Here is a 26,781-nt window from a genome sequence, read left to right as displayed (position 1 = left end):
TAGAGCAGGGTCTCTGTGGATTAGAGCAGGGTCTCTCTGTGGACTACAGCAGGGTCTCTCTGTGGACTAGAGCAGGGTCTCTCTGTGGACTACAGCAGGGTCTCTCTGTGGACTAGAGCAGGGTCTCTCTGTGGACTAGAGCAGGGTCTCTGTGGATTAGAGCAGGGTCTCTCTGTGGATTAGAGCAGGGTCTCTCTGTGGATTAGAACAGAGTCTCTCTGTGGATTAGAGCAAGGTCTCTCTGTGGACTACAGCAGGGTCTCTCTGTGGATTAGAGCAGGGCCTCTCTGTGGACTAGAGCAGGGTCTCTCTGTGGATTAGAGCAGGGTCTCTCTGTGGACTAGAGCAGGGTCTCTCTGTGGACTACAGCAGGGTCTCTCTGTGGACTACAGCAGGGTCTCTCTATGGATTAGAGCAGGGTCTCTCTGTGGACTAGAACAAGGTCTCTCTGTGGACTAGAGCAGGGTCTCTCTGTGGACTAGAGCAGGGTCTCTCTGTGGACTAGAGCAGGGTCTCTCTGTCGATTAGAGCAGGGTCTCTCTGTGGATTAGAGCAGGGTCTCTCTATGGATTAGAGCAAGGTCTCTGTGGACTAGAGCAGGGTCTCTCTATGGATTAGAGCAGGGTCTCTCTGTGGACTAGAACAGGGTCTCTCTATGGATTAGAGCAAGGTCTCTCTGTGGACTAGCGCAGGGTCTCTCTGTGGATTAGAGCAGGGTCTCTCTATGGATTAGAGCAGGGTCTCTCTGTGGACTAGAACAGGGTCTCTCTATGGATTAGAGCACGGTCTCTCTGTGGATTACAGCAGGGTCTCTCTGTGGATTAGAGCAGGGTCTCTCTGTGGACTACAGCAGGGTCTCTCTGTGGACTAGAGCAGGGTCTCTGTGGATTAGAGCAGGGTCTCTCTGTGGACTAGAGCAGGGTCTCTCTGTGGACTAGAGCAGGGTCTCTCTGTGGACTAGAGCAGGGTCTCTCTGTGGACTACAGCAGGGTCTCTCTGTGGACTAGAGCAGGGTCTCTCTGTGGATTAGAGCAGGGTCTCTCTGTGGATTAGAGCAGGGTCTCTCTATGGATTAGAGCAAGGTCTCTCTGTGGACTACAGCAGGGTCTCTCTGTGGACTAGAGCAGGGTCTCTCCCTGGACTACAGCAGGGTCTCTCTGTGGATTAGAGCAGGGTCTCTCTGTGGATTAGAGCAGGGTCTCTCTGTGGACTAGAGCAGGGTCTCTCTGTGGATTAGAGCAGGGTCTCTCCCTGGACTACAGCAGGGTCTCTGTGGATTAGAGCAGGGTCTCTCTATGGATTAGAGCAAGGTCTCTCTGTGGACTACAGCAGGGTCTCTCTGTGGACTAGAACAGGGTCTCTCTGTGGACTACAGCAGGGTCTCTCTGTGGACTAGAGCAGGGTCTCTCTGTGGATTACAGCAGGGTCTCTCCGTGGATTAGAGCAGGGTCTCTCTGTGGATTAGAGCAGGGTCTCTCTGTGGATTAGAGCAGGGTCTCTCTATGGATTAGAGCAAGGTCTCTGTGGACTAGAGCAGGGTCTCTCTATGGATTAGAGCAGGGTCTCTCTGTGGACTAGCGCAGGGTCTCTCTATGGAGTAGAGCAAGGTCTCTGTGGACTAGAGCAGGGTCTCTCTGTGGATTACAGCAGGGTCTCTCTGTGGATTAGAGCAGGGTCTCTCTGTGGATTAGAGCAGGGTCTCTCTATGGATTAGAGCAAGGTCTCTCTGTGGACTACAGCAGGGTCTCTCTGTGGACTAGAGCAGGGTCTCTCTGTGGACTACAGCAGGGTCTCTCTGTGGATTACAGCAGGGTCTCTCTGTGGACTAGAGCAGGGTCTCTGTGGATTAGAGCAGGGTCTCTCTGTGGACTACAGCAGGGTCTCTCTGTGGACTAGAGCAGGGTCTCTCTGTGGACTACAGCAGGGTCTCTCTGTGGACTAGAGCAGGGTCTCTCTGTGGACTAGAGCAGGGTCTCTGTGGATTAGAGCAGGGTCTCTCTGTGGACTACAGCAGGGTCTCTCTGTGGACTACAGCAGGGTCTCTCTGTGGATTACAGCAGGGTCTCTCTGTGGACTAGAGCAGGGTCTCTGTGGATTAGAGCAGGGTCTCTCTGTGGACTACAGCAGGGTCTCTCTGTGGACTAGAGCAGGGTCTCTCTGTGGACTACAGCAGGGTCTCTCTGTGGACTAGAGCAGGGTCTCTCTGTGGACTACAGCAGGGTCTCTCTGTGGACTAGAGCAGGGTCTCTCTGTGGACTACAGCAGGGTCTCTCTGTGGACTACAGCAGGGTCTCTCTGTGGACTAGAGCAGGGTTTCTCTGTGGACTAGAGCAGGGTCTCTGTGGATTAGAGCAGGGTCTCTCTGTGGACTAGAGCAGGGTCTCTCTGTGGACTACAGCAGGGTCTCTCTGTGGACTAGAGCAGGGTCTCTCTGTGGATTACAGCAGGGTCTCTCTGTGGATTAGAGCAGGGTCTCTCTGTGGACTAGAGCAGGGTCTCTCTGTGGACTACAGCAGGGTCTCTCTATGGATTGGAGCAAGGTCTCTGTGGACTAGAGCAGGGTCTCTCTGTGGATTACAGCAGGGTCTCTCTGTGGATTAGAGCAGGGTCTCTCTGTGGACTAGAGCAGGGTCTCTCTGTGGACTACAGCAGGGTCTCTCTGTGGATTACAGCAGGGTCTCTCTGTGGACTAGAGCAGGGTCTCTGTGGATTAGAGCAGGGTCTCTCTGTGGACTACAGCAGGGTCTCTCTGTGGACTAGAGCAGGGTCTCTCTGTGGACTACAGCAGGGTCTCTCTGTGGACTAGAGCAGGGTCTCTCTGTGGACTAGAGCAGGGTCTCTGTGGATTAGAGCAGGGTCTCTCTGTGGACTACAGCAGGGTCTCTCTGTGGACTAGAGCAGGGTCTCTCTGTGGACTAGAGCAGGGTCTCTCTGTGGACTACAGCAGGGTCTCTCTGTGGACTAGAGCAGGGTCTCTCTGTGGATTAGAGCAGGGTCTCTCTGTGGATTAGAGCAGGGTCTCTCTATGGATTAGAGCAAGGTCTCTCTGTGGACTACAGCAGGGTCTCTCTGTGGACTAGAACAGGGTCTCTCTGTGGACTAGAGCAGGGTCTCTCTGTGGATTAGAGCAGGGTCTCTCTGTGGATTAGAGCAGGGTCTCTCTGTGGACTAGAGCAGGGTCTCTCTATGGATTAGAGCAAGGTCTCTGTGGACTAGAGCAGGGTCTCTCTATGGATTAGAGCAAGGTCTCTGTGGACTAGAGCAGGGTCTCTCTATGGATTAGAGCAAGGTCTCTATGGACTAGAGCAGGGTCTCTCTGTGGATTACAGCAGGGTCTCTCTGTGGACTAGAGCAGGGTCTCTCTGTGGACTAGAGCAGGGTCTCTCTGTGGATTACAGCAGGGTCTCTCTGTGGACTAGAGCAGGGTCTCTCTGTGGATTACAGCAGGGTCTCTCTGTGGACTAGAGCAGGGTCTCTCTGTGGACTAGAGCAGGGTCTCTCTGTGGATTAGAGCAGGGTCTCTCTGTGGATTAGAACAGGGTCTCTCTGTGGACTACAGCAGGGTCTCTCTGTGGACTAGAGCAGGGTCTCTCTGTGGACTAGAGCAGGGTCTCTCTATGGATTAGAGCAAGGTCTCTGTGGACTAGAGCAGGGTCTCTCGCTGGCTTGGGGCTCACCAGTCAGGCTGTGCTGGCTAGCCATGGCTCTCCAAGGACCTTCCTTTTCTTGGTCTCCCCTCCCAGTCAGTGCTGGCAGTACAGGTGCACATGACAGGCCTGACTTTCTTCTCACTTTGTATAGTTCTCTCTGGAGATTATGTCTGCATACTTGCAATACAAGTGCTTTACTGACAGAGGCATCCTCTGAGCACTGAGTTGTAGACCTTGATAAGTAAATTTGTCAGTCTTCTGGTTTATGTCATATTTGAAAACTCAAGACTGCTTCTTTTCATTTTTCAAAACCTTTTTTTTTTCACGTTTAATGTGCTTATTTGTGTATGTGGTGTATAGCGGGTGTCGGCCAGTTCTCTCCTTTCATCCTGTGGTTTCTGGGGATTGCACTGAGGTTGTCAGGCCGGCCAGGAAGTGCCTGCATGATGTAGATGAAGATGACTCGTTAGATGGTGTTCTTGAGATCCATGAGAGTATCTTTGGTTTTCTGATCTACATCCCACTGACAGAGAGGTGTGTGGAGTTGGAATGTGTTTACAAAGTGCAGGAAAGAGGAAACTTGGGAACTAGGGAAAACAAAACACAGAATGGTAGAACTATTTAGTTTCTTCCTGTCCTGTTTTGAATTCTGACTTTCTTGATGCTGAGGATCTGAGTCTCAGCATTGTCCCCATAGTGTCTAACTAGGCACATCACGTCATGGGGGACACATCAGGGTGGGAAGGACAGTAGTGCCCACTCAATGCAATTGCTGTGGAGGCTGGTAAGTTGGAAAAGAAAACGTGCGTGCGTGCGTGCGTGTGTGTGTGTGTCTCACATATGAGTATATGTTCCAGTGTATAGTAAGAAAGGAGAGACTCCCACTGGCTAAGGACATCAGAACGGGCCCATTAGGTGACTGTTGGAGACCAAGAGTGAGTGTCCGGGGTAGGATTCCTGTGCATTCCAGGCAGGCAGGTAGATAAGTTTGTTGAATCTTGAGTAGGTCAAAGTGATGGGTGTGGTGGGACTGTGAGCTGACACAGGGACAGACAGCCAGTTATGCTCCACTTTTGCCTGCAGCACTGAGAGACTATTCCTTACACTGTAGTAGGGAAGATTGGGACCATCAAAGCCGTTTAACAATGGATTGTGTCTCCTCCTTACTCACAGGGCCATCTGTAGAGACATGTGCTTTTCAGTCCTGTCTTCCTCAGTGACTACATAGTATTTATGGACATGAAATTGGTGGTTTCGTGTGAAACCATTCTTACAATTCATACTTAGGGACATAAATGGTGACAAAGGAGCTTTTGGTCCTGTTCCAGCCAACCCAGTGTTTTGAGCAATGAACACTTTCTCACAAATCTGACCATTGTATCTACGGATGTATCAAGATTATTTGTTAAAATAACTTTGTATTTGATAAGAGGTCAGATATTGATTGTTGAAAATTATGTTTTTAATATAAGAGAATAAAAATAGCTTAAGGAAAACATAATGATCAATAGAAAGAAGATCATACTTACAAGGGAAAGAAAAACATTCTTAAGTCTCTTACAGAAGGCTCTTTGAATTTAGTTTTATTTAGAAAATGTTATATTCCATTAAAATACTGCTTAGGATAACTTTATTCTCAAAATCTGTGCATATTACTGGCTGTTTGTGAGTTTAATAGAACAACAAAGTGTCTCCAGTGTCTGAAATACACTCTCAGTCAATAAACACTATTTTTTTTCCAGATTGCTCTGGTATTTATATTTTATAACACTATAATTGTTTATAGCATTTTCATTAGAGATTAAGATGTTGAAAATAGTTTAGATGAAAATAGGGCTGTGAGGGAAAATAAATGTGAATAAGTCTCTTGAAAAATTTATATATGTGTGTTTGTTTTTGTTTTGGAAACAGGGTTTCTCTGTGTTCTGTAACTTGATATGTACTTCATGCTGGCCTTGGTCTGTCTGTCCCCCTTTGCCTCTTGAGCTACTTTTAATATACTTTATTCTAGTTCTTTATAATAGTTATGTCATTCGCTGGTGATGTAAGTTTAGGTAAATGTACAGTATTATGGTTTTATGTGACTAACCTTAAAGTTTTTAATTACATTAATTTATTTATGTGCGTATGTGTGTGCATGCTTGAGGGCGTATGAGAGTGTGTGTTTGAAGATCACAGGACAGCTTTCTGGAGTTGGGTGTCTCCTTGTTGGTTCTGGGGATGAAACTCAAGTCATCAGGCTTGCAGAAGCCACATTTAACCACTATACCATCTCACCAACCTTGATTTTTGTTTTGTTTAATTTTTTTGAGACAGAGTTTTCTTGTATAGACCTGGCTGTCCTAGAACACACCCTGTAGTTCAGGCTGACCTTAAATTCATAGATATATCTGTTCCTGCCTCCCTTAGTGTTGGGATTAAAGGTGTGGGCCACCACCACCCAGCTTGACTCTTAAGATACAGAAAACATACTTCCCTGTGCTGTGAGCAAAGGTCTGTCACATTTAGAAATGTGTTCTGCCTTCTCTGGAGGCTGGAGGAGGGGCCTAGAGGTCTTTTAATTTAGTAAGTAGCGTCTGCCAACCAAGAAAACTCTACACTTGACTGTTCTGTTCATATATGGAAGACATGTTTATTACTGTATTTACATGAACTGTTCTCTTCGCCCCAGTAACAGTGTGCTCAACCTTGTGTGCCTGTACACATATGTGAACATGTGAGTAATCTCTATGATAGCAAACCTCTCCCCGTCTCTCTTCCATATATACTCCCAGATACATATATTTAAAACTATTCCTTTGCAATGAATTTTCTTTATGACATTACTGCACTTGTGTTATTGAAAACGATCATGCAGAATCCATTTTCAGTATCGTAAACTGTAGTCCCTCTCATTCTCTCTCTTAAACACACACACACACACACAGACTCACAAATTTACACAATTTCCCCACTGAGATCCTCGTAGTCAAGAGGGAACATTGTGTCGGTCATCCTTTCGCTTAGCTCTTCTTTGGAGCTTTGCTAGATCCTGAATAATTGAAAAGCAATGGGATTTTTTTTCCTGTGATAAAAATTTGGCCACTGGGCCAATTCTTGCCATGCCATTCACACGGTACGCACTCTTGTGAAGCCGTGGGGCCAATACATGTGACTGAAGAACATGGGATGGATTGCTTTTACTTGTTGAGCGAAATGACTCTTGGTAGATTTTTATGGATTTGCCTAACTTATTGTCACCTCTAGTGTGTGGAGCCATGCTTGGGTGACAGGCTTTGAAGGATGATAGACAAGGGGCTGGCGAGGAGGCTCAGCAGGTAGAAAGACGCTCCTTGCCGAGGCTGACGGAGGACCGAGTCCAACCCTGAGACCCTCGTGGTAGAAGGAGAGAACTGACTCTCCCAAGCTGTCCTTTGACCTCCACCTGGGCATCATGTCACATACATGTGCACAGGCACACAAACACACACGTGAAATAAATAACTGCAGAAAAAGAAATCACAGCACGAAAGCTCACTGGAGTATAGGAATCATCGGGTCCAGTTTTTTACTGTGCTTGTGTCTTTACTGCCTTTCTAAAATGACTGGGTGGGCTGGAACACCGTATTTCCTTTTTATCTTTAGTTTTTCACATTTTTTAAAAAAAGCCAGATAAAGCTTAAAGTTTCAGCACAGTTTGCTCCAACATCCTTGAACTTAGCCACATTTCACATTTCATCTCTATCCTACGCCTTGCTGTGTCCATGGTCTGGCAAAGAAAATGGTCCTATGAAACTCCTGAGACTGATAGATGGCTGTATGTGCTCCCACTCAACACTCACCTTCAGCCTTCAGCTCCCCAGCCTTCAGCCCCTTCCTCTGACAGCCTTCTTCAACCCGCAGGTAACTGTGGTCAAAACTGTAACTTTCCTGACTTTGGCGTCTTTTCCTGTTACTCTTCACTTCATTCTCACGCCTGTTGAAACGCTGGTCATGGAGTGGGCCATCTGAATAAAGGACACATTCATGGTGGTTGTGACAGACAAGGTCATGTTTAGGCGGCTAAGAAGGCTTGAAACAAAGGGGTGATTGAAGCCCTTGTCGCCTTAGATCTTACTTGGGTGGTAAGGAGGTTAGTCTGGAAATAGAAAAATCGCATTGTGACAAATTAAACCCCATCTAGCATAAATGCATGTGTGGTACTCTTGCTAGAATGGATTTTATATGTTCAAGACAGGTTCTCACTACAGCGCTCTGGCTGGCCTGGAACTTGCTACATTTCCAGGCTGGCCTTCTAGTCACAGAGGTCTGCTGGCTTCTGCCATTAGAGTCCTGAGACTAAAAAGACTTGCACCATCCTCTCCAGATACATCTCCAGAATGTATCTCAATAGCATTCCATTTTTTGTGCTAATTAACAAGATCCAGTGTGTGTGTGTGTTTACATATGTGTGTGCACACACACAACTTTTATACGAGTTCTTTATCACTGTAAGGAATTACAGAATTTAAATTAAAATGTATCTCAAGATGGATTATATAATATAAATGGATGCCCACGATATTGGAAAGGGTTTTTAAACAATGGTTATCTTACCTCCAGGACTTGCCTCCTACCCCTGTATCTCTTACCTGTGGTTAGTTCTATTTTCTCTATAGGCCAGACAGTTAATGGAACAGTTGAAGCGTGATTTTGTCTGCTCTCACTGGACCAAAGTATAGAAGACCTAGATATGGAGTGAATTAGTCCAATGGATATTAGGTATTTTTTGTGTTATTTTATGGCTTTTAGGGTCATTGATATGATCAAACTATTGCTATCTTGAAATATAAAAGTTAAATAAGATTCCAAACCAGTGGTTTAAGAGGTAATGATTGTATAAAAACCGAGGGTTGAATCTGGTAGACATGGACATAAAAACCCAAAGCAAACCCTTGCACTGTCTAGGCACTTTGACTATATGTTGTAAGAAACAGTATATTATTTGATACAAGACTATATTAAATATCTATTCTGTAAAGACAAATAAAAGGGCTTTGAGTTCTAAGCATGGACACAGCTGTCTTTGGAAAGCCTAACATCTTGTCATTTCTTAGTAATAACCTTGACTTTCTGAGGCCAGTGTGGACACTGTGTTTGGGGCAATAGGAGTCAAGGGTGATTGCTCATCCCTAGAAGCTGGTCTTGCTTCATGTGAATCCCTGAGAGTATGGATGTGAATAGGGTAGGTGAGTGGGCTTCGGGTTAGCTCACCCAAGCCTGCAGCTTCTCTTCCCCCTTCCAATGCACGGGAGAGTCGAGGTTCTACAGAGGGTTGAGAGCACAGCTTAACTTTGAAGAACAGCAGAATGAGTTCAGCTGGAAAAAAAATTAAAGGATTTTAACTGTGATCTTTTTTGCATCATCTAACTTTTAAATACCCCCACTGAGTTTTTAATATAAAATTTTCTTTAATCTTGAGACTTTCATACATGTATGTAAAGAAACATGGTCTTACCTACTATCCATTTCTCCCTTCCAACTTCTCTTAAGACTCTCCCAATGTGCCCCCCCCTTAAATATGGATAGCATTTACTTTGGCACCAGTATTCCCATTGAAATGTTCTGATGATCCAACAATAAGTGTCATTTGCCTTGAAGAACATTATTTAGACTTTTAGTCAATGGTCAGAACTGGGATGGCATTGGGCATGATGGAATGACTTTAGCCTACTCCTGGCTTTATGCCCCCCCTTTAGTAATCCACTAAGTCTAGTTAGTGCTGCCTATATGAATGGGTGTCAGATCATCCCCTGTAGAATGGGAAACCTACAGGCAGCCACACACTAGAGAATGATTCTCCCTCTCCCAGCAGCTTCCAGCTGCCAATATTTTCAGGAAGACGTGAAGCCCATAGAGCAGCTCCCCATTGATGCTGAGACTTTGGTTGGATAGATCTTGTGCAAGTTTTGTAAAGTTGCTTTGAGTGTATGACTATGATATCCACTCATGTCCTGAAGATAGCATTTCATTGCCGCCGATGTAGCCCTGGCTGGCCTGGAACTCACAGAGGTCCAGAGACCCACCTACCTCTGCTTTGGAGTGCTGCTCTACCACACTTGGCCTGCTGTGGTTTTGGTTGAATTGTTTTTAACTGCTGTTCTCTATAGTGTAACTCTGTGGCACAGATTAATTGTTATTTTTTATTTATCTATTCTGTCTGTGCATGCATACAATTGTTCCTGTGTAGAAATCAGAGGGCACCTTGTAGGAATCTGCTCTCTCTCTCCTGCCATCATGTGGGCTCCAGGATGGAAGTGAGGTCCTCAGCAAGCGCCTTTGCTCAATGAGCCATCTCACTGCCCAAACAATGTTTTGAAAAGCAGAATTGTAGAAGAGAACTAGGAATGAGTGCTCTCGTGTGTGCATGGATGTGTGTGTGTGTACATGCATGGATGTGTGTGTTTTCCATAGAAAACTTTACTTAGTATCCTGCAAGGTGCAGCAGGCTGGATAGCAGCAAGAGCTCTCCAGTGCTCACATGCACATTGAATTGCATAAACTGCGTGTGGAGTCCTCCTTTTCATGCGGGGCATTTTGTTGCAGTGGTCTTGATCTTGGCTGGTCTATGTCAGGCATTTCCAGCAATCTTTTCTGGGATGTGCTTACATGAGATAGGTTAGATGAGAGGTTGGCTCAGTCATTGATAGATCCGTTGGTTTAATGTAACTAATGTAGTTTCTTGATCTTACGGTTCACAAATATAGCTTTATTTAATAGAAGATAGTTTCTTTTTGGTTCATTAGATTTGTCTGTCAACGGGAAAATATTAAATAATAGCATGTTAAATGCACCAAATGTTTAGGCTGTGTAACTAAGAAGGCAGGCAGGGTTCTCGTCCAGTGTTAGTGTGCAAATGACAGAACCTTATGCGTTTTGGAGGTGAGGTGTCGTGTAGCTGGCTTTAAATTTGTGACAAAGCTGAGGGTGACTTTGAACTCCTCATCCTCCTACCTCCAGCTTTCAAGTGCTCAGATTATGATCACGCATCATCATGGCTGGCTAGACTCTTAAAATGAGGGAAGTATGGATGAAGATGTGGGCATGATGGTGCCCACTTACAATCCCAGTATCTGAAAAGCTGACACACAAGGGTAGCTGTGAGTTTGCTATGAGTCTGGTGTATATAATGAGCCTTTGGCTAAAATTTTAAAAAGTTTTTTTAAAGTAGCATTATTACCTGGGTAAGTGGTCAAAATTATGGAAAGTAAATCATAAAAACAATTGTTAAATATCTGAATACTGGTATTTGATTTTCTAGGTATACTGATAGAGTACAGCATAAAGCCCCCCCCCACTTCCAAATGGTGTGTTTTCACTGTAACCTGACGAGGAGTATTTGTTATCTAGGGTCTTTGGGGGAAATGTCTGCATATTGTTATTGTTGTAAGAACAGCCCGCTAGATCTTCATCTGCTACGGTTAGGTTAGTATCAGTGCAGGAAAGTCTAGCTACTGTTGTTTTTCACATAGGCTATTTCAAAATTCGCTTGGAAAACTTAGGGACAAAAGAAGCCTTTTTCCTCAAGGTGAAGTCAAGCCACAGATTTCAGGCTGGTTGGAAAAGTGTAAAGCTTTTAGGGATGGGGAAAAGTAGACTATCTTGAAATTTGAATGGGAGGAACTTTACCATGGCCACATGAATTGGAACTTTGTAGAATCCCTTTTGCAAGAAAGAAGAAAGAATGGCTGCCTCCTTCTTCCTTGGAGTCAAGCCTTTCGGACAAGCCCCTTAAATTACACACCGTTGAAGCGATTTGCACAATGCCTTTGGCTGGTGTGTTTCTAGTTAGCTGTTATGAATGAAAGGTTCATAGCCATTCGTTTCAAAAACATTTTTGTTTGCGTTGCAAGTGCTTAATTGTTTGGTAGTGGGATCGTGGGCACTTCTTTTTTTATCTCTTCTCTGTAAGTATGGATTGGATCATGTTTGCCAAGGAACTTTAAAAAAAAACTATTTCTGGGCATGGAGAAGAGTCTTAAGTGAGCATTTATTGGCTTTTTGACTGGTATGTTGGCCGTGGGTGGATGGAAGTGCCTGAGTTTTTTCAGGCATTTTCGTCTCTGTGACAGAAAGCTCAGCTAACCTTTCTCTTATCTCGCCTACTGGGCATTGAACCACGGTATCTCAGGGAGGCGGAAGTCATACAAAGTTGCCAGACAGATGGTTGGACTCCCCATGGCAACCCCGTGACCTAATTTCCCAAGCTTTGTGCACCTAACTGGAGAGTTCCAACCCTCACTGTCGGCTTGTTTGCCAGTTGAGGCTGGAAGGGGGAGAAGGGAGAGGTGATACAGAGAGCATCTCTGCAGGTGCCAAACATATAGACATCTCTGTGGTGAGGGAGAGTGGGACTCTTTAGTCCTCGTCCTGCTTAGTCCTTGTTTGTGTCTCTCATTGTGACTGTAGGATCTTTTTAAAAATTTAACTGATGAATCGATGGTGAATTAAAATGATTATTTTTGAAGACTTACATTTTTACTTTTATTTATTTATTTTATAATTAAAATAGTTTTTTTCATATAGTATATTCTAATAATGGGTCCCTTTCTCTAACTCCTGCCAGATCATACCTACCAACCCCCTCCCCAAATCCACATCCTTTCTTGGTTTCTCTCATTAGGAAACAAACAGGCATGTTTAAAAAGGAAGCAGGGGAGGGGGGAGAAAGAAAGGGAAAAAAGTAATAATAAAATAAGATAAAATGAAAACAAACCCGGATGGGACAAATACATGAACAGAAGGTTGTGTGTGAATGTTCTGGGGGAAATGGTTCCTTTGCGTCTCATCTGTAGTAAATTCACTTGACAATTGCTCAGTTATCCAAATGCGCTGAAGTGGTCTTTTCATGCAACAGGTATTAATAAATGCGTGCAATGGATTTCCCACGAGATCTTATAGCCTTCGTGATAAAGTGGCATGGAAGATAGGCACTGATACGAATTGTGACTTTCATTTGGACACTTGACTTCTAGTGGCCTCCCTGTGTCTGTGGGCTGGCTCACGCACATGAGCGCATCCTTCTACTTCACGCTCTTTGGGCTCATGTCACGTGTTCTGTCAGAACAATGCTACACCGAGGTCATCTGCTGGTGTGAGGACGTGGGCACAGGCTGTGATGGTACTGAGGTCACCCGCTGGTATGAGGACGTGCCTTTGGTGCTTTTGGGGCTTCTGGTCTCTGGCTCCCAACTACCTTTCTGTTATCCATCTACACTTCCGTTATCCATCTACACTTCCGTTATCCATCTACACTTAGATGGCCTCTGGTGGCTGGCTCCCATCTACCCTTCCGTTATCCATCTATCCTTAGATGTTATTTCAGAAGCTCTGCTCCTCGGGCAGGATGGGTATCTGAAGGCCGGGCAGGAGTGAAGCTCTGGAGGCGCCAGTGAGTTTAGCACCACCTGTTGGTGCTGCAACAGTGGGCGGTGGGAGGGAGACACTGGTTTTTTTTTTTTTTTCCCCTTCATTTAATGAGTTCATGCATTATGTGAGCATGCCCAAGCGGAGAAGTTTCTGGGATTATTTACACAGACCTTATCTCGTTTCGTGTAGCATTCTGTGTTTCATGACCTTTAAGAAGACTTCAGACCCGCATTGTTCAGTCACAACACTGACTCAGTTTCTTATCTGTAACCCAGGCCTTTTTCCTGAGAGCTGCCCCTTCCTTTCTCATAGGATCCGAATGTGGGACTGGTTTCTGGGTGTCACACTACCATAAAGAAGGCTCTGGTCATTTTCCCAGCCCCGCTCTCTGCTCCTTTTCCTCTGTCCCTCTCTAGGAGGTTGTTGTCCCTCAGATGACAGTGCCGGGTATCGGCCTTTTCTTAGACCTGGGTTTCCTCCTTTGCCCACCGTTAGTTACTCCTGAGAGTAAGCCACCCCCAAATCCTATTGGTTCTTCTTCCAATACGGCCCAGAAGCCACGTGCCCCTTCCCCGTCTTCCTGCCAATCAGGTCATGTTTCCGCCTTGCTCATTGTTCTGTCTTGCCCGGCCCCTGCTTCCCGTTCACTCTTCACTGGATCCCATAATAACTCCAACTTCCCGAGTGCACCTCGCCTCTTTCTCCCATGACTTTGCACAAGATGGTCCCTCTGCTTTAAATTTCTTCTTTGCTAACCCCATCATCATCTTATGTGTATGAAAACTCTGTGTCTCAGACTCAGCTTGACGATGGCTTTCCCAGAAGACATTACTCTCCCCTTCGCGGTACTAGACTGCTATCGCATTCTTACTTAAATTGTTACTGAGTTACAGCTCATGGTTTATTTACTTATTTGCTTTTTCCCGTCCCCTGTAACCTGTCTTGAACGCTTGCGAGTGGAGAACGTGTCTGAAAAACCTTTTGTCTCCTTGGTGCCTTGGCACCACGGTGGGTCACAGCCTCCCCTCAGGCGGTGTCTGCATGAGTGTTCCAAGATGGATGCTTCGCCTGCCTTCTGGTGCTGGTGCCCTGTCTTCCTTGGTTTCTTTCTGGGGGTGTCTGGAAGGGAACCGGCAAGACACTGCAGCCTGTCCAGCTGTTGGCGTTTCTTGAGCCTTGTTCCTCTGCATTTTGAACCTCATGCTTGAGTGTCACTTACTCAGTGGCTTAGTGCCTGGAGGTGAAAAGGAGCCACCACCAGGTCAGGTCACACTTGCGCTTCGTGTTCCCATAGCCTCTTGGATGACTTCCAGACCATTCTCTCTAGCTCATTTCTGAAGCCTGAGAAAAAGTGTACAGCAAGTGAGCCTGTTTCATTGGCCTCTCCTCAGAGTGCACGGCACCCCGTCTCATGCACCTGTTACACGCCTGCATATAATGTTCTCAGACCCCGTTCTCCCACCACACCCTACCTTCCTGCCCCCCACCCAAGTTACCCTAGGCTATTTTGCTTCTACTGTCATGGGATATATACAACCATGGCTTTATATATAACCATGGATTCGCAAAGGAGAGAAAACATGGCATTTTCCTTTCTGAGGCTGACCTAATTTGTTGATTGTGGTCATTTCCAGTTGCATCCATTTTCCTGTAGATGATGTAATTTCCTTTCTTTTTAAAAGTATATTTATTATTCTCTCTCTCTGGTGTGTATGTATGTGTATGTGTGTGTAAGTCTGTGTATGTGTATGTGTGTGGGTATATGTATGTGTATATGTGTGTCTGTGTGTCTGTGTATGTGTATGTGTGTCTGTGTGTGTGTGTCTGTGTGTGTATGTGTATATGTGTGTGTCTGTGTGTGTGTATGAGCACGTATGTGGCACTCACACGGAAGTCAGAAGACAACTTGTGGGAGTCAGTTTTCTTCCATCAGGTGACTCTTGGGATGAAACTCAGGCTATCAGGCTTGTTGACAGACGCCTTCACCTGGGATCCATCTCACTGGCCCAGTTTCCTTTCAGTTCTGAAGTTTCTTTTGCATTTGTTATTAGATGATATATTTTATTTTTCATGTTTTGAAAGTGGCTCTTAATTTGGTCACAAATAAGCCTTTATAGTGAATCGATTTAAAAATAATTAAGTTATAGGGAGAACTACTTTCTCGTTAGAAAGCCATGTCTTTGTTCCCATCTCTGTTGTCTGATATCCTATTATTGCCAAATCTTGTTTTCACCTTAAAATTTGACTTTTGTCATCATCCTTTCTTTTCTGTTTTCTCCTCCCAGAATTTTATGGCTCTATGATCACTTTTTAAACTATTTTTCTCCCCGATGTTCTCTATATCTGTCTTGGTCCTTAGGTTTATTTTAATTACTACTTTCACGCTGGTCTTGCCAAAGCCATGTCGGAAGTGTCAGTCCTTATTGATCACAGATGGCACCAGTGGGCTTCACTTTTTTGAGTTTCTCTGCCCTTCTGGGCTTTATCAGCATCTATAATTCAAATGAGTGTTGAGGCTGTCAATGTAGACTCATCTTTCCTCTCTTTGATGCCTCCTTCCTTCCAGTGTGTTTTTCTTGGGATTCTACTGCATTTATTTCCATCATGTACTGTACATTGAATGCCTTCTTTTCAATTCATGGTTTGAGATGAGGTGTGGCTAAGTAGTCCCGGCTGGCCCAGAACTCACCATGATAGCTCAAGCTGCCCTCAGAATCACTGCCCTGATGCTCCCACGTCCCACATCCCGGGATTACAGACCCGTGTCACCATGTCCAGTGAATTTAAATGTCTCCTCTGATGCTGGGCATCAAGCCTTTTTGTCTGTTGTTTTTCTTTAATGTTTGAACAAGAGACAAGCATAGGGTATTGCTTTTGGTTCATCCATGTTTGTTAAACGACAAGTGAGTACATTTTCCTCTTGATGTGACATTTGTGCCACTTAGCTTCTCCAGCTCAGTCTGAAAAGGAAGACAATGCCATGAGGAAGTTTAACCACCCACGATGACAGTGAGCACACACCCATCACCCAGGACATGCCCCCAGGCAAGCATGCCTGGTTTTTCAAGTTCTCTTTCTTTTAAGTGTTCTGTGATCATCCTCGTTGACATTTCACAGGCTTTGCAAGCAAATGTTGTTTTAAAGTGGTTTGTAACTTACTCCTCTCAGAAACCAGACTTAACAAAGATGAGCCTTTCAAATCCTACCTCCCTTTTCTGTGCATCCCTGTGAGAGATGGTGTGACAGACAGTGTTCAAGTCCCTATAGAAACAGTTAGGAGTAAGACAGTGAGATCTTATGCTGACCGCCTGGACCAGCCCTGAGAAAAAGACCACTTGTTTTTACCAAACTCCATTGTAATGATCAATATTTTAAGTATGAACTGTGTTATCTATCCCTCCCTCAACTTTTTTTTTCGAGACAGGGTTTCTCTGTATTGTTTTGGAGCCTGTCCAGGAACTCGCTTGGTAGACCAGGCTTGGTCTCAAACTCTCAGAGATCCACCTGCCTCTGCCTCCCGAGTGCTGGGATTAAAGGCGTGCGAACGTTTTTTTTGCACTGTTTTATTTAGAATGTGAACTAAATTCACTGTCTTCCACTAGGGCATTCATAGGTGATTACTAATCTAGGTTTTTATGATGAATAAAGCCCAATTAAAATGTGAAAATTGCACATAACAATAGCATCGAAACCATCTTGGATATTATTCAGCTGCTAAGAATAAAACATGCCTAAATGCAGAAAATAATAAGATGTGGCTTTGGTCAGAAATCTCAGGCAATTTTTGCACTTATTCAGTGTATTTTGCTTTGTAATCAGCTTCTCTCGTGTAAGCATTAGGACCAAGCTATTTAGAGATCTCATTGTCTGGGAGCAATTCAGTGGGACTTGATGATCTCAGGACATGTGGAATTGTTCCAAAGTAATTATTATCAATCACAAATGAATCTGATAGTTATGTCTTAAACTCAGTTTTGCTTCTTCAGATGTGATACTTAACATGTTTTAAAGAAAAATTCATTTTAATAGTTGATAGTATTAGTGTCATTCCATGTTTGTATAAACTTTTCAAAGGTGACTAATAACTTTTATGCTAGTTTGCTTATTTACCTAAGATTCAGAATAATCATAAATATGTCCCTGAAACTGCTAATTACTTATTTGTTCTTTTTATCCATATATATTTATATACACATGTGTATATGTACCAAATGTAGCATTTATTTTAAAGATTTATTATTTTTAAATTTTTACTTATGAGCCAGGTGGTCATGGCACACTCCTTTAATACCAGCACTCAGGAGGCAGAGACTGGTAGATCTCTGTGAGTTCAAGGTCACCCTGGTCTACAGAGCAAGTTTCAGGACAGGCTCCAAAACTATACAGAGAAACCCTGTCTCGCAAACAGAAACAAACAACAAACAAAAAACCAGAAAAACCTAAAAAAACCTTTACTTATGTGTATTTGTGTCTCTTTGTGTGTGTATGTATGTATGTATTTGTGTGCCTACAGAGGCCAGAAGAGAGAGTTAGTTAGAGTTATGTGCTGTGTGGCATGGGTGCTGGGAACCGAAGTTAGGTCCTTATTGCCCATCTCTCCAGACCCTGTGTTTGGATTGATGAAAGTCTGTTGATAACACTTGCAGAGTACAATTGCTATTTTGTGTTAATGATGCCAGAAGGAACTATAAAATTTGCCTGACTCTGTTTAGGTGCTGTGGTGAACAACCTGTGCTGCCCAAGATATTCATTAGAAGAGAACTCCTGTTGTTCTCAGGGTAAGTTCACGCAGTGTTGTCTAATAGAATGTAGAGTGGGAGTTTGTGTGCCACAAGGAGAGGGGTTAGGTTTGACCTGGAAACATGTGGAAAAGGGTAGAGGATATTTCTTTAAATAGTTTTTGTTTAAAATGCTTTTAAATATAAAAGACTGTGAACATTTCGTAAGAGAACTATTTGACACAACAAGTATGAACAGCTCTTAGCTTATGCCTTGCATGTCCACGGGATTTTGACTTTGTTTATAGTATGCTGATGAAATGGTAGTCTGGTCAATTGGTCTAGAAGTGGTTGGGGTCCTTTGACGGTTTGTTTTATGCTCTTCTTTTCCCACTGGATCAAAAGGTGTCTATATTGAAAGGTGTGTAAACATAGGAAGTTTCCAGTGTTCCAGGCCCACCACCCCCTTTCTCATTATGGTGTCAAGTCGTCCTGATGCCAAGGTGATTAAGGTGATTTCCGGTGACAGGTGTATTTGTGTCATTTAGTGTTGGCCTCGACACCTGTGGATCTGGGGAGAAGGGAGGTGAGGAGAGAGCTGGGAGGAATGGAGGGAAGGGAACTGCAATTGGGATGCACTGTATAAACGAAGAATAAATTAAGAAAAAAGTAAAACTAAAAGTTTCTCTGTTCTCTGGAGAAAGTCACTTCTATAATACTTTTTCCCACTTGGGACATTTCTGGGGAACCTGAAACTGACAGCCGAGGGCTTTGATAGAGGGACAATATTAGAAGGAGACATCTGACCTCTTATCATTTTTATTCCCTCATTACAATAAATGCCACAGGTCAGACAGACATGTAGTGTTGGATGCTGGGCACTAGGAACCTCATTTTGATGTACTGGAAAGGTAGGGCCTTTAACCCAGAGCCCAGAAAGAGCATTAGACCCAGAGGTGGATCCTGTGAACTTTCGTGCGCTCCGTGCAGTAACTGTGTCCTAGAAAAGGGATTCATTTCACACTATTCTTTTTATTTATGTCTTTGTTCTGTGTACGGCCCAGTGTAGTTTAGAACATAAAGCTTGCCCATAAGCTTTATAGCAGAAACAAATAAAAAGTTTCTTTTGTCACAGAATTCCACTGGCCAACAGATCTTAGTAACACTCATTTGTCTGTTCCTATGGACTTAATGTGTGAAACAGGTCAGATTGAATGCTGTGGTTCTATTTGTATCTTACTATTCTCATTTGGTATACTTGTTAGCAGGCATATCATATATACTTGCATATGCATATACACATATGCACACGTGTACATACATATAATCATACCGTAACCATATATGTACAAATATACATCACATATATACACATGCACATACATACACACATATACATCATGCATAATCATATATATGCACACACATATATGCACAGACATATATGCGTGCATGTGTTCTTAATATATACATCTTTAGAGATATCCTTATAGATATAATTGTATTTAGTTTATATTTTTAGGGCTTATGTAACACTGGTTGGCTTGATAATTGCTATGCAACTCTGGCTAGCCTTGAACTCATGCATTCTTCCTGCCTCGGCTTCTTGGGTCCTGGGACAATAGCTGTAACCCATAATACCTAGTTCATTGGCGGGTGTAACATTTTAAGCCAGCTCCTTTTTTCTCTTTAACCATATCTGCAACGTTCTCTTTTGAGTGGCTATCAGAGGATCTCATTCATTTCAGTTCTATGTTATTAGCTGCCAGGTTCATGTAGAGTGTTAACTTCAGTTATTGGTTTTTTCCATCAATGTCATAGTCATCATCATCATCATCATCGTCATCATCATCATCATTACTTTATCACAGTTATCATTGTGGTTGTCAATGTATACATTTAAACACTACACATTGGTGTTTAACATATGTGTAGCATTTGTGGAAGGCTTAAAATGCGGGGCCTCATGTTTCAAGTTAGATCAATGAGGATTGTTACTGAATTTAACACTGCTTCTTCTAATGATGATGATAGTTTTGGCTTTTTTTTTAGCGAATCAGTTGGAGACACATTTGAATGACGCTACAGAGTTATATTCTATGTGCTTCAGTCTTGGGAGACAAAGGTCTCAAAGTTAGCCTTGTTTCCCCTCATCGCACACCCCCGTTGGTATTTTGAGATAGGGTCTCCAGTAGCCCAGGCTGGCCTGGAACTCACTGTGTACTGGAGGCTGTCCTTTACCTCTTCTAGCTTCTGCCTCTGTTTAGATGACAAGCCTGGCTTTTATTTTTGTGTTTATTTATTATTTATAAACAATATGGAAATAAACTACTGAAGAGTACAAGAGCATTCATGTCTCTCTGGGGACATTTTCTTTTTCCATGTGCTGATCAACAACTAAGAACGAAACATTTTTGCCTTATAGGGAACTTTTCTGATCTTGCAGACTTCCTGAGAGTCTTTTAGAATACCGGTTATAGCCCACTTTTCTGAAAATGTTACCCCAGTGCAGCGGAGATGTCCCTTACGCCCCTTTGCCGACTCCCAATAATGTCAGTGTCTCCCACTGAGTGTGTGTGAGTGCTGGCACAGGTGTGCCATGACACACTTCCATGCAGGTCAGAGGACAGTCTTGGATGAAGCCCCCACTTCCTCTCTCGCTCACTGCCCAGTGTGTCAGGCCCGTGAGCTCCCAGTTGTCCCGAGTCATCCCCTCATCTCCCCGTGGGCATGCTGCGATGGCTGATGATTCTTACGCGGGATCTGAACTCAGCTTGTGAACAGCACTTTACCCACCGAGCCTCCCCTCTTTCTCCGATTTTCCTTTCTCCTTTCTGTCCCCTCAGCAAGAGCCTGCTTTTCTGACCCTGTCAAGCATTTCTAACCTCTGGAACACCTGCTTGGGCAGCGCGTCAGATTTGGAGCTGACATGGGTGCCAGTGCAAACATGAGCTCGTGCCTTGGTGCACATGGTTTTTAACGCAGCCACTGCTGATGATCTGATCTCTTACACAACAAATTCAAGGTGTCAGTCACTATTTGGGAGAGGGCTGTTGCAGTTCATGGAAGTATTCTTTTGAGGTTCCCAGCTAGAGAAAGTTTGGCTAATAAGCACCTCAACTTGCAGATTGGAAAGACTTTAAAATGCTCAATGAGCCCCCCCCCATTTCCTTGGTGTCTTAATTGTTTTGTTACTGTGATAAAATCCTCCAACAAAAGCAATTTGAGACAGCAAGGGTTTCTTGGCTTACAGTTCCGGTTACCGTCAATCATCATGGAAAAGTCAGAGCGTTAGGAACTGCAGCGATGAATTCCCACGCTAGCTCTCAGCCAGTTCTGTCCTTTTTGCTTGGTGCTGAGTCCAGGACAGGGAATGGTGTCACCCACATTCAAATGCATCTTGCCGCGCCCAGTTAACCAAGTTGAGTAAATCCCTCAAAGTCATGCCCACAGGCCAAGCTACTACTGCTCTAGACAGTTCCTTGCCAAGACTCCGACCCAGGTGGTCCTACTGTGTGCCAAGATCATAGTTAAACTATCATTCCTGTGAACTTTAGGTTGGTGGTGAACCCAGAACTGGAAGGGTTCTTCAGGCTGGTTCTAACCTACAAGTATCATAATTATAGCTTAACCTTGGTTTGTAGAAAGAGATGTTTCACACACACGCACATGCACACGCACACGCGCACCTGTGAGTATGTCTGCCCATGCTTGTGGAGGCCACTAGGGAGGTGAGTAATACCCTGGAGCTGGGGTTGCAGGGCAACAGCCGGGGGTGGGGAGGGGGATGGAGTTCTACATTTCTAGTTGCAAGCAGTACCTACTTAAGGATCTCTGGGCTTTCCTCTGGGAGCAGGAGTCCCCTAAGCTGGCACAGCCTGGAGCAGGGTGGCACACTGCCTTCTGGTCACCTCTGCCCTCCTCTGCTTCTCTCACCCAACGATCTATATTAGGTAACTAAGGCAGCAGTCAATGTCTGCCTTCTAATCAGACCAGGCTCTATGTTTAGTTTGGAAAGGACCCAGATGTACCCGCCTATTGTATTGTATTCTTTGGCCTTAGGAAATCAACTCGGAAGGCTTAGTGTTTGAACCCAGGTAGCTCCTGTTTTCTATCCAAATATGATCATGACCTGTCTTCCTAGGGAAACCAAATCTAAAATCAAAATAAACCTCTCTATTTTAAAACGCAGCTAAGCCGATAACAGAAATGTCTAGCAATACTTTTTTTTTGAGTGATTTTTTTCCCTCCCTTGTGGTGTTGGTCATCCCACCCAGGTCCTGGCTCACACAGGCAAGTCTCCTGACACTGAACTAAACCTGCAGCCTGACCATCACTTTAAAATGAAAATGCAGCGAGGTTTCAGACAGCCCAGGAACTCTTCCATACACAAAATTTAATTTGTAAATGATGGTTTTCTTCTGAATAGGTAAATATTAAAGGCAGTAGGTGGTTGTTCTGGTATATTTTTTTAATCTCTAAAATCAGATTGTATTGTCACAGGTTAAAATTATGTTAATGTAGATGATTGCTGCCTCCCAGGCCTGGTATAACTTCAGTTGGCAGGTAGTAATACCACTTGCTTCTTGAACTTTCATAGCAGATGTTCCTTTAAAAACCAACCAGTTAAAATACATTTATTGGGGATATTTTTAGTGTGTGGTAAGATCTATGTTGGTTCTTACAAAACCTCAGAGAAAACCCAGGGGTTATACAATATGGAGTCACGAAGAGTTAAAGAGTGAGCTGATCCTGATAATGGAGTTTATATAAAAAGGGCTGTAGCAGAGCTTAGGGAAGACCTTGGTGTCTCTGCCTCTTAGTTTCTCTAATGTCTGAAAAAGCTCAAGAGTACAGTTTTGTTCAGACTCCTCATTTGGCCACATGTGGTGACTTGTGCCTGTATTGAGGAAGCTGAGTCAAGAGAATTGCTATGAGTTTGAGGCCACCTTTGGCCACATAAATGAGTTCTAGGTTTCATGTCAGCTAGGGTTTTCATAGTGAGATCTAGTCTCAAACCAAAGCAAAATATAAAACAAAGGAAAAAAATCAGTAATGGCATCACATTTGTATTTTCTCACGCTATGTATGCAAGTCTCTATGTACTTTCCCCTCCGCCTTTGGCATTCGGTAGTGAACTTCAGACTCTGGCATTCACTACACTTCCTAAGGACAGAGACCTTGTTTGATATAACCACTATACCACTCTTCGTGCTCAAAAATCTCAAAAATTCTGATATATAGATTGAGTGCAGACATTAACTGTGTCAGTCGTTTTGGGATTTCCTCAGTCATATGAAGACTGCCCTCTTTTGTTTGCTTGTATAGCATCTCTCCAAGGCAAAGGCATTGGCCTTTGTTTGCGATCTCTCCAGGACAGGCTTCCTTTAGTCTCTGTCAGTGCCGTCCAGGTTGGTACCGACTAGACTAGCCATTTAAATGGAAATTGACATTGAAAACTGTGCAAATGGCTGCTCGGCTGGATTGCACAATATAGTCTGTTTCCATCACCACAGATCTAGAACATTGCCCATACTTTCTGTCTTCCATGAAGCCGGTGCTTTGAAGAGGTCAGCCCAGTTGTCTTATTGAGTGTTCTGCGTTATGGATTGGTCTTGTTTCATCATGAATTCAGTTTAGATTGTGGCAGATTTTTTTTTTCCAGTGATAGATGTGCTGATACAGTTAGCCCAGCCACGTCCGTTCCAAAGTGTGTGACTGATGCCTGCTCCAACCGAGAAGGGAGAACTTGCTGCAAGGGCTTGTGACAGCTGGCATTGACTGTGAAGTCATCCACTGGGATTTAAGACAGGTCCTTTCTTACCTAGAGCCGCTCTGTGAGGCTGCCCAGGCTGTGGGAAGGTAGATACAGACGCTGAGCTGACAGCCGGGTGTCCCGCGCTACCGTCTCGCCAGCAAGAACGACGCAGGACACTCGGATCCTTCTGCAGTAAAGCTTTAATACATCTTGAGAGATAGATGATCAGCTTCTGAGAGGGAGACCCCAAGCTAAGAAACCCAGCCCCTTATATAAGCCTAGGAGCTCCGAGTGAGACGTGTAGAGCCGGGATTGGTGGTTTGCTCATCACCCCAGATGACGGGTGAGGCACAGCTTAAACGGTAAACTCCACCTGACAGCAGATGTCAGCGCCATCTTCTAATGGCGATAGCGATAGTGAGGGGGGGCTCCTCACAGCCGTGTGTGTGTGTGTGTGTGTGTGTGTGTGTTTGTGTGCGTGCGTGCGTGCGTGCGTGTGTGTGTGTGTGTGTGTGTGTGTGTGTGTGATTCCTTCTCCCGGCGTTCATGGCTTGCACTTGGATCTAAGCGATGATGGAACAGACAAGCTGCACACAGCCGAGGATTGTCAGGATCCGAACGAGCAGAGAGCCAATAAATAGTCATTCCTCTAAACTTGTAAGAACTGGGGAGCTTTTGATCCAATAGTAAATACACAATGCACAAGTTAAACAATTTTGCCAGAAGTGCAGTATAAGTAAGTAAACATCAGGGTGAGTGTTACTAGTGGTGATGGGTTAGTTGGTTAAGGTAATGGCAACCAGATCTCCCTATCATCAATAAAAAATAAAAATAGAGGGAATTTTCACTTTGAACAGGACTATCTTCTGCAGCCACTTGACAAATTTAATTCTGTACCATATACAATTGTCCATCCTATGCGCATGTACTTGTGCGTGTATGTGCACATGCGTATGTTCTTGTGTGTGTGTGTGCACACACTGGTGCCTGTACATGTGGAAGCCAGACGTCGACACTGGCTATCTTCTCATTGCTTTCCACCTTATTTTTAAAATGTATTTTTGTATTTTAATTAAAAAAATTATTTGTTTATTTTATGTATATGAGTGCTTTGTTTTCACCCATACCAGAAGAGGGCACCAGATCTCATTACAGATGGTTGTGAGCCACCATATGGTTGCTGGGAATTGAACTCAGGACCTCTGGAAGAGCTCTTAACTGCTGAACCATCTCTCCAGCCCTATTTTTATATTTTAAATATGTCTTTTTAAAAAAAAATTCAGAATGTCATATGAGGTACTTTTCCTCCAAATTATTATTTTGGAAATTTTAAAAATTAAAATATAATTTCATGCCTTTGCCCCCAACCCTTCCTATGCCCATCTTTCCCTCTCAGATTTGTGTACTCCTTTTCTGTAATTATTGCTGTTATATGTACAGAGATATATAAATACAACCTACTGAGTCTGTTTAGTGTTGCTTATACAAACATGAATTCAGGACTGTTGACTTGGTATTGGATAACCACTTAACTTTTGTTTTCATGTCTCTGCTTCTGATTGTATGCCGTGTGTGTGTGTGTGTGTGTGTGTGTGTGTGTGTGTGTGTGTGTGTGTGTACCACCCATGGAGGGCAGAAGGAGATGTCCTATCTCCTGGAGCTGGAGTTAGAGGTAGATGTAGGTTCTGGGAACCAAACTCAGGTCCTCTGCTCTTAATCCCCACAAGCCATCTCTCCTGTAGCACGAATAATAAAAACCCAGAGACAGATGTTGGGTTCAAGCTGAAGATCAGAAAAGCAAAGCAGTCAGCCAGTAGAGAGCTCTCATCTCTGCCAGGGCTGGGGTGATCCTGTCCTCAGTGCGATTGCAGACTGAATAGTCTGCACTCCTGTCTCCACCCGCCTTATGGCCCCTGCCTGGCTAGGTTCCAATTCTGATCTTCAGGCAAGCTTTACTAGATCATTAAAAGAAAAAAAAAGTCACACTCTCCAGCCCTTATTCCGTTTGTTTTAAGATTCAGTCCCTCAGTTAGCTGGAGTTAAATCCTTAACCCACAGAGCCATCTCTGCAGCCCAGGACAAACCCTGCTTTACAATTCCTCTTATCTGAGAGAATAAAATGCGTCATTCAGTAGCACTCTCCAGTTTTGTCCTGCCAATAAGAACCACGGGTCGTCTTTATTTCTCTGATACAGGGATAAGGCACCACTTTGTCTGATTAGTATTTCTTGGTGGCAAGACTTTTTTTTTAATCCCAAATTCTATTTAAAGTTCTTGGTGTAATATATAATTTAAGACAAAACAAGGAGGACAATTCCTATGCTCATGTTTTGTTTCTCTCAGCCCTTTGCTAATGTTTCCAGGCTCAGGATTTTTAATTCTCTCCTGGTGTATGGTTTCCCTGACAGCTGCTCTTGGTTGACTGTTTAGGACCATTTCTTCCAAGTGATTTTTCATCACAGGGAAAGCCTCAGGTGAGGGTGGACGGATCAGTTATTAATTTCTTAGAGCACTCCTGCTAAGTGGGGTAGCGCTGTCTTGTTACCCAGACAAGTGTGGTCAGAGAGGCGGAAGGCTATAGGAAGGCAGGAGAGGACTGCTGTTTAGGGGAGAAATGGTGATCCTGGTGTCAAGGAGTCCTGGGCGGTGGGAAACTCTAAGGGACAGGGAGGGAAGATGATTTGCTCAACTCCAGGAGGGTGAGGTAAATGGCAGTGGGCTCTGGAGTGCGTCTCTCAGTATCCATGGAGACTGGCTCAGCAATCCCCTCCCCCAATCCATGAAAGTCAAATCCACTCTATACAATTCGTGGTATTTGCTTGTGATGGGCACGCGCCTTCCTGTATCCTTTAGATGATGGAGAGCCAGGTCTGTAACAATACCTAACACGGTATAAATGCTGTATAAGTGGCTGAAAGACTGTTTAAGGAATAATAACAAGAAAAGTAAGCCGGGATGCTATTTCCAACAATGCTCTTTTCAGTGTTGCTTGACTCTGTGGGGTGGGAGCCGTTGGTAAAGAGGGACAGCAGCATTTGAGAAATGGAGTGACATGAATAAAGAGTGAGGGGGCAGGCAGGGATCGAGAAGAAGACTCGACTGCTAGTGATGGAGAAGGAGAGAAGACCAAGGTTATTACACTTGGGAATGGACTGTGGCTTTGGCTACATGGGAGAGAGCCCATTTAAGCACTTTTTGAACAGAATTCAATAGAAGATGCCGCCATTGCTGTTGAGGAGGCTTCCAGATAACTAGTTTTAAATGTCAA

General features: G+C 44.2%; 1 protein-coding gene across 4 annotated transcripts in view; it reads left to right on the top strand.

Moving 5' to 3' along the window:
* The window catches only part of Eps8 (epidermal growth factor receptor pathway substrate 8), a 171,153-nt gene that overhangs the window by 10,152 nt on the left and 134,220 nt on the right, over nt 1–26,781 (top strand). For 2 of the 4 annotated variants that reach the window (XM_040743448.1, XM_040743450.1), the window contains exon 2: nt 17,750–17,815. The exons of the other annotated variants lie outside the window; for them this stretch is intronic. The gene's annotated coding sequence lies outside the window, so the exon portion shown is untranslated. The remainder of the gene's footprint in view (nt 1–17,749; nt 17,816–26,781) is intronic. 4 annotated transcript variants of the gene reach the window in all.

The sequence above is a fragment of the Mesocricetus auratus genome, unplaced genomic scaffold (genome assembly GCF_017639785.1).
Source record: "Mesocricetus auratus isolate SY011 unplaced genomic scaffold, BCM_Maur_2.0 Super-Scaffold_100001, whole genome shotgun sequence".
In the NCBI taxonomy this organism is placed as follows: domain Eukaryota; kingdom Metazoa; phylum Chordata; class Mammalia; order Rodentia; family Cricetidae; genus Mesocricetus; species Mesocricetus auratus.
This window is presented reverse-complemented; position numbering and strand designations above follow the sequence as displayed.